Source organism: Amblyomma mixtum, chromosome 1 (genome assembly GCF_055824585.1).
Source record: "Amblyomma mixtum isolate Tamu chromosome 1, ASM5582458v1, whole genome shotgun sequence".
Taxonomy (NCBI): Eukaryota; Metazoa; Arthropoda; class Arachnida; order Ixodida; family Ixodidae; genus Amblyomma; species Amblyomma mixtum.
This window is the reverse complement of record NC_143012.1, coordinates 17,884,036-17,892,582: the sequence shown is the minus strand read 5'-3', so window position 1 is coordinate 17,892,582 and position 8,547 is coordinate 17,884,036.

The window sequence follows — 8,547 nt, the reverse complement described above, 5'->3', positions numbered from 1 at the left end:
TGTATCTCTGAGGCCTGGCTACATTGCCATTCACTTGCAAATGCTAGTCACACAGTCATTTTTGGGTCTTCGTGTCATGAACTCAAATCAAGTGCAGCAGGGGATAAAAAAATTACATTTCTAAATCCAATTTTCTTGGCAATAAATCCTTCTTTAGCTGCTGTAGAAGCGTCAACATGCTCACAAGGAGCCAGAAAATGATTTTTGCTGAACAAAAATTGAATAACGTTGTCCTCGGTGTTCCTTTAAAGAATTTCTTGTGGTGGAAATTTAACCAGGTGCCTTTCACTTCAGCATGCCTCATAGCATGGATGCAGTTGTAGCTTGTATGTTTCTTTTTTTTTCCAGTATAGATTAGTTTCCCGAAGTTAGTATCCAACTTGAAATCCGTCTTTCCTATGAACAGAATCTATACAATGCAAATGGTACAGATGGAATTCAGAGACACACAAAAGTGAACCACAATCTAAAGTAGTGAAATGCTGCTGTTTCATTAACGGAGAAAAATCCGCTTATGCTTGTTCAGGATAAGACACCATTGCGTTAGAGCTGTGTCAAGTCAGCAAGCTCAAACAGAAGAGTGGTGTCACGTAATTGCACCACTGATTAGTGCACTGCACGGGCTCGGGCCAGCCCGAAAGCCCGGGCCGGGCTGGCATATGATTTGTTTTGCTGGGCCTGGGCCGGGCCCGGGCCTGAAGTTGCGGGTCTGGGCCGGGCCCGGGCCTGAAGTTGCGGGCCTGGGCCGGGCTCGGGCTTAAAGCTGCGGGCCCGCACCGGGCTTGGGTCCGTACAGAAACGGCTGGTGTCCGACTTTTCATTCACTATAGCAGAGTGAAGTACACAACTGCGGCATTGAAGCAGCGACACGGATGAGCTATGGGTTATAGTACGCGCTGAGAAAAAAACTAATCTTTATTCATTGACTTATTTATTTCCTTATTTCCACGCCGCGGTGCAGTAAGAGTAAAATTCAACCGGCCTTAATTGGCCATTGATCGTTCGTCATCCCAAAACATGCCTATACACTATTAGAAATGCATTCGGGAAGAACATATTAGTTTTGGACCCTTATAGTCTTCAAACACACACCGTGAAATACTCAAGCCTTTTAGCTTTTCGTTTCTGCTGAAAGGCGACCAGTTCGGCTATGTGTTCTACCTGTGAGATCGCGTTCACTAAAAAAAATACCCCACTGCTTGCTAGGCAGCTTTAATGTTTATACTTTGGGGGTGGCAAAATATAACTGATTAAAATCGTGGGGGACTGCAAAGTAGCCTATTACGCGTGTATGCCGCCCTTTTTGTTTGGCTCTCGTAACTTCCGAGTTTATCTTTGCGCACCTATTCGAGATCACAGTCCAAAAGACGGGCCTTGCGAGCACTACTCTTCATCACTTCCTTCTGGATTAAAAATAACCAACTTTCTGCAGGCCAAACTGTGGTTTCAGAACCTTTGTCGGCCAGTTTCTTATCGGTCTAGTAGCAGTCTACTTCCTCAGAGTGAGCAGCATACCTCAAGCGTTACTGTGAAACGGACCGGGCCGGGCTTGCTAGCGCGATAATTTAGCGGGCCCGGGCCGGGCCCGGGCTTGAAGCCGCGGGCCTGGGCCGGGCTCGGGCTTCAGGTCTCGGGCCCAGGCCGGGCTCGGGCCTCAGATTAAGGCCCGTGCAGTGCTCTACCACTGATAGTGCATATGCTGTTAGAGTTTTTATAACGATACCTCACATTATTTGTTGCAATATTTTATACTTTTGTGTTCAGTGCACAACTTTTTTTTTCTGCGAAGCTGCTACATGAAGAAATGAAGATGTCCGAAAATATCTGACAGGTTTAATTTGGGTTGAGACACCAAAATTTTCATTGTGCATTTTTAATTAATTTTAGTTTAGTGTTTTCTTTCAAATTATGTGGGCTTTTAATTTTAATTTTTCGTGCCTCGCGTGTGCTCAGGACCAACTATATGCCACTGCCATCATTCGGTTGATGAAACTGAAACAGCTTCAAAAAGAAATTCAGTTTTAAGTTATTTAGCAGTTTTAGGCAAGTATCACACGGTTATACATGTTTATTAATGTCTAATTCATTATTTGAAAAAAGAAAACACGCAAATATCGCGCAGTGATCCACACTTATTAATGTCTAACACGTCATTTGAAAGAAGAAAATGCACAAACAAAAATTTGGTGTCTATAGTCATTTAGGAGAGTAGGACATCGATGAACATTATTTACTATGTGAGATTTATAAGTAATTTATAATTTAATTTTTTCTTTCATGTAGTTCAGTTTTATGTTTTAGCAGTCGGGCGGTGGTTCTGATGTCACAAACAGGTTTCATACCACGCGAGGCATAAGAAAACTGCCATGTCATAACGGTTTGTGCACTTGTTGTCATTTCGTTCTCAGGACTGGGCTAGCGTATGTGTTGGCGCTAATTAAACAACAGAGCAGTGATTTTATTGCCGTTCTTGTATGTCTTGCATGATCTGCCATGTATGTACTTGTGGCATTGCAATTGTTATTCAGCTGCTAAAACTGAAACTACGCGGAAGAAGGAATTCAGTTATCAATCATTTGCCCGGTGTACAAAAGTTCGCATGGTGATTCGTGTTTGCTATTGTCACATGCATCGTCCCACAGGGAAAACAAGGGATGAATAACTTGGTGTCTCCACTGCCTAAGTGGAATCGGGCACAAGGTAGCAGAGCACTCCGTGTTGCGTGTTTCTAGTGAATATATCTTTGCACAAGTTTTTACTGAATACTTGAGTACACTAGAGAAATTTTCCTATTATCCTATACTTTTATCTTTGACTACATTTTTCTACAATACATAAATGTATATTTTATAATAAACTGACTTGATTGTCTTATTATGCTACAGAGTAACGCTCTCCTTATTTTATGCAGACACGCCCCTCCAGGAAGATAAGTATGCATGAAGAACATGACACAAACATTTCTTTTACCTTGGTGCATTTCTTAAAGGTGCTAACAAAAAACATGCTCCGTATGTGGGGCAGTCTTGTATGTCTGATCTGCAGTTATGGTATCAATGGGTGATTAGAAAAAAAAACAGCAGGATATCACTGACACATCCACAGATGACGACGGCACTTCATCCACAAAAGCTTGTATTGCCATATAAAGTAGGAAAGCTATGATGCGATCATGGCTGGTACGAGTTTCAGCATGATTCGAATTTATATAACTCACTTGCCAAAATGCGTTGTCTACAAGGGCAGATTTTTGGATGTTCTGAACACTCTCCCACGCTGCTATGGACGATATGAATGTGGGATCTGTTTCCACTCCTGCGAAAACTATAAGCGTAGCCCGCACATCGCCACCGTCATGATTGCTACTTGCGTAGTACACACTGTAAGCAGTTAGCAGCGGCACCCGGCTGTAAATAAATCCCATAAGCCATAAAGAGATCTGTAAGAATGCATTTACAATGCTTCTGCTTATGGATTCATTTGTTTTTGGATGATTCGTGCATTTTTTCGGGCCTCCATGAGGTTCTGCTGTAGCATGGGTACAGTTAAATCACGGTATAATGAAATCGAGAAAAGTGCACAATTTTTCGTTATGTGCAGGTTTTCGTAATATCTAGTTTTCATGTGAAAACTCGAAAAGACGGTGCAGAACAAAAATCGAAATGAAAAATAAATGTAGTTGAAATGGCCTACCAAGCGTTTGCAATAAACCCCCTTTACTCAAATTCTTAAACATGGAGGGTCGTTTTGCGATTGCATTGATAATGCGAGTGCACCAGCGGCCGTCACAGTCTCCACTGTGGGTCGCACGGCATCGCAGCTGGTGAGGTAGGAAGAGTAGGGGAGTCAGAAAAATTCCTATTTCCACATGCTCGTCTTGTGGTCTGTCCATCCACCATTGCACTCTGAAAACTGGCTCTTTGCCTTGCTTTGCTGCCGCTCTCTGCCATCCCAGCTTTCACTGAGTGTCTGTTGTCAGTGCTTAAATCACGCGAGCAACCAAGCAGTTGCAATGGGCGTGTATTGCTTGTCTTGTGCCTTTTTTGTCATGTGATGCTGCAAAAACGAAAGCTGTGCAGTCTGCTGCATCTGCTACGGAGAAATGTCGATCATGCTGAAGCACAGCACATTATCCCCAGGTGGTCGAAATTTCCGGAGCCCTCCACTACGGCGTCTCTCATACGGCGTCTCTCATAGTCGCTTTGGGACGTTAAACCCCATAAACCAAACCAAACCTTATGTCAGCTGTGTTCGCTCATTGAGGCCATATACATTCCCATGACCGTTCATGTATTATCTTCATGAAACTTTCGTGTGATTAAATCAAATATCAAGGAACGCAGCATTAGTAAATGGATAGTGTGCATGGCACGTTCCTTACGTCAGAGTTGACCGCCGCAACACCTTCATTACATGGAGTTCGCAAATAAACTTGCTTCAATAGGGGCTGCATTGGGTAATTCAAACTTTATAATATCGAGGATTTGCTAAATGGAGGTTCATTACATCCTGGTTGAACTGTATATACAAAGGTATGTCTGGAAAAGGTATCGCAATTGAGTCCTTTAAAAAAAAAACCTGAAGATTGAAGTAAAATTTGCCGGGCTAGTTGGTTCATAGTGATGAGTGTAACTATGGAAAAGGCTAGGACGACAACATGAAGGAAAACACGACACCTGGTGACAGTGGTGTAGCCAGAAATATCGTTCAAAGTGGTGTTACGCCGCCAGTGGTGTTACGCTGCTGGTAAAACAATAAAAAGAAAGAGAGCCTGTGCCAAGCCATTATCTTGGTCATTTTTCTGCTTTAATAAAGCCGAAGGGTTGGTTGTTTCGTTCACTGCGATATCTAAATGTGAGCGCACACAGAACTCTGTGGACTTGATTCGTAAGGAACACTTGTTCTTTCACAAAAAAAACTCTTACAAAAAATTGTGGCTATTTACAATATTTTCACATAATATACAACAATACAAAAGCTTCTGCTCTGCAACTGTCGGCAACTGTGAAAGAATGGCATTTGTCAAAACTGCTACTACTACCCCATGCATGTGAACCTGCACCCAGTGTCAGAGGCACTTTAAAAATGAAAGCACTTTTTATTTTTTTATTTTCACAATAGTTAACGATCATTTGAAGACAACGGAAAGGGTGATAAAGTATGCTGACGTGAAAAGGTATGTTTAATTGAGTGAACTGTGCCTACAATTAAAAGGAGTGTCATATGTCATGCGATGGCGAAGAAGAGTGACTCTTTTCTGCAATAACTTCCGCTTCCTATTAATAGAGCCACAACAACGTACATCAGCCTTTTCGAGCATAAACAGCAGAGAACACAAATGTACCAGAACATTCCTCAGTAATTACTGAAGTACAAAAATAAGGGCCAGGCACAGGCGAAAAAAAGGCCGAAAGGAGGGGGGAAATGGGTGCAGCTCACAAAATTTCGGGAGGCGTTCTGACATCAAACCCCCACCCCACGGCTAGGCCCGTTCCTTCATGTACAGTTACTGTAGTCACACCCTTCAGCTGAAGATTGAGCAGATTGCATTCACTGTATCCGGTATTCGCATTAGGTGGGTTTCCCATATTGCAGCCAAATATACAATTCCAGAAAAAAGGGGCTTTTATTTCATAAAAAAAGTACATTGTGCTCTTCTGCTTCTTCCAAGGTGACCGTATCCGGGCACTTTCGAGGCTCTCCAGCACACCCCTATGTTCTATTACAGTACCATGTTCTTGCAACACGTAATCTGCTGCAACACATTGCGAGAACCACACTGAAAAAAGCCTGTGAGAACTAGGCATAAGCGGGGGCTGTAATGGGGTGGCGACACTAACAAAGGAAAGTCAGGTATGGTTAGAGCACAGGAGCAATTCAATTATGTAGCGTACCCTAGCGGAAAATGGCGACAAGTGAAGGAGCAGGAGTGAGCACGGATCCAACGACGATGGTAACCAAGCGGTCTTCACTCACCGCCATTATCAGACGACTGACCAGAAGCAGACGAGACGCTAGGTGGCGGGGCGGATTACACAAAATGGTGTTTTTTTACTCCATTTCGGCACTGGTGGAGTATTTGGCACAATTAAATCCCTTTCTAGACTAGAGTAAATGCAGGTAAATCCTCGTATTTATTCCATTATTCCTTCATGAGAGTAAAATGGAGGACAGTCCACCTTTTTACTCCACACTCATGGAGCAAATGTTCTCACAAAAGGAGTAAAAACGGCGGCCGCCACCATTTATACTCCCTTTTGGGCTTATTTTTGTTTACAGTGTATGGTGCCAGGGATCCGGCCGATTTGTGAGAGCTCGGGCTAGATCATTCGCCACCGCATTTCCGTCTAGACCATCGTGTCCAGGTACCTATGTTATTCTGTGTGAGTGAGAGAATCTACTTAATAGCATGCTCGCCCTTCCGTGAGGTTTTCCAGCAATGTAGGTATAGTTCCTACAGGCTTGTTGGAAGTCTGCCGCTCTGCGATTACATCCCCTGTTTCTCTTGAGTCTTGATGGCGACGGCTATGGTCAGTGATTTCGCTTCTTTGGGATTTTGGATTTTGGCATAGATCGGAGACCTGGTGACTGGCCTCTTCTAGTTGTCGACCATAGCTATCATGAATGTACTTGCCTGGCTCGGCATAGTCCCCGATGTCCGTGAAGACTGCTACCAAGTCTTTGGGTAGCTTTTTGCGAGGGCTTGGACTCTGGCTTTACTTCTACCCTGTAGCTTCTGCCGGTCGCGTTTTTCAAGGAATGCGCAGTAAATGACCAGCATATAATACAACTTGGTACCCCACATGGGTGCACTAAGACAAGTCAAGGTTACATTTTAATCTTGTGCCTCCATTACAAAAAGCAACACATTGAAAATATGAAACCAAATCGGTCGACCCGACACAATACGCAAAATGTCTACCAGGATAATGCAAAAGCTTTGGCCTCTGAGTGTGTAGGATAAAAAAGGAAATGACCCGCCACGGTGGCTCAGTGGTTACGGCGCTCAGCTGCTGCCCGAAAGACGCGGGTTCGATCCCGGCCGCGGCGGTCGAATTTCGATGGAGGCGAAATTCTAGAGGCCCGTTATACTGTGCGATGTCAGTGCACGTTAAAGAACCCCAGGTGGTCGAAATTTCCAGAGCCCTTCACTACGGCATCCCTCATAGCCTGAGTCGCTTTGGGACGTTAAACCCCATAAACCAAACCAAAAATATTATAATGAACCTTGGCGATTAGTCAATTTTTAATGCCACAGCGCGTTGCAAGGAAGCCGGGCAGCTTCGCCTTGGCCACTGAAGATGGATGGATGGGAGATAGGAGCGTCCCCTTTGAAATGAAGTGGTGACAGTTGCCTCCATGCCCGGATTTTTTTAAATATATTTATTTAACAGTATTGTAAACAGGTCTATACGCCATTTTTTTCCAATACTTTTTCAATCCTACACTTCTAATCTTGTGTCACCTCTCTGCTTTTGAGCCACCAGTCTTCCAATCGCTTTTTTCTAACTTCCACCGCAGATGTTCTCACATGAGCATTAGTTATCTCCAAACCCTAGGGCCTCAGGAAGAGTGACTGTGCCTGCATCGACATCCGGATGGATACCACCACATTCGAGTATGACATGTTTAATCGTTTCTACAGATTTACCACATACAGCACATATGTGCCATCTTATTGGTTGAAGTACTCGCACGAAGCGCGGCGTCCATAAGGCAAACACGCAACAATTGACACATGAGAGTGAGGGGCATGTCTCCTTGCCCTCTTTATCCTCAGCGCGCGCCGGTTGTGGCAGCGCCGCGATAGAGGAGCATAGCCGCTGCTGGCCCATTCACAGCGGCCTGAGGTTTTTGAAGCGAAAAGCTTCACTAGGCTATCCTTCCTCCAAGGCTATGAAGGCTATAGTCAACACCGGGTCTGGAGTGCACCGTGATCAATTTTAGCCACAGCTGCGCATGCGCGAGTTAGCCGTCCTAGCAAACCAAAAACCTCTCAGAGACATCTAGCTAGACGTCTCTGAGAGGTTTTTGGTTTGCTGGGGTGTTATGTCACATGGAGAGGCGCAGGTGGTCGGCGGATACGCCGCCTAGCGTGGCTCCGCCGGTCGACCTTCGCCGTTGTTCGCGCGCCCAGCGCGTGTTTACCGAGTGTGCATCCGCGCGCGCTCGACTTCCTCGTATGACGCTACTTGCAGCCTCGTGTTTACCACATGCGGAAGGAGGGCTATATAAAGCGCTTTCCTACACCGTTATCGTGGTGCTCCCAGTACATTGCGTGCGAACTGCGACAGCCATGACGACAAACAAAGCATAACTGCAGCTTTTCGCTTGTATATCCAGGTTTAACCAGAGCTAAGCCACTGCCATTTTTTTTTTTTATCAAGACTGTACGTTGAGGTAGACTCAGGTTCAGGTAGTCATTCAGAAACCCATTCAAAATGACAGGCACATCACCACGAGATAGATAATAGCAGGTGCAGCAAAAGGATATCCGTTTTAACGCTAACTGAAAGGTTCTTTCGGGATTGCCCACTTTCATATGAG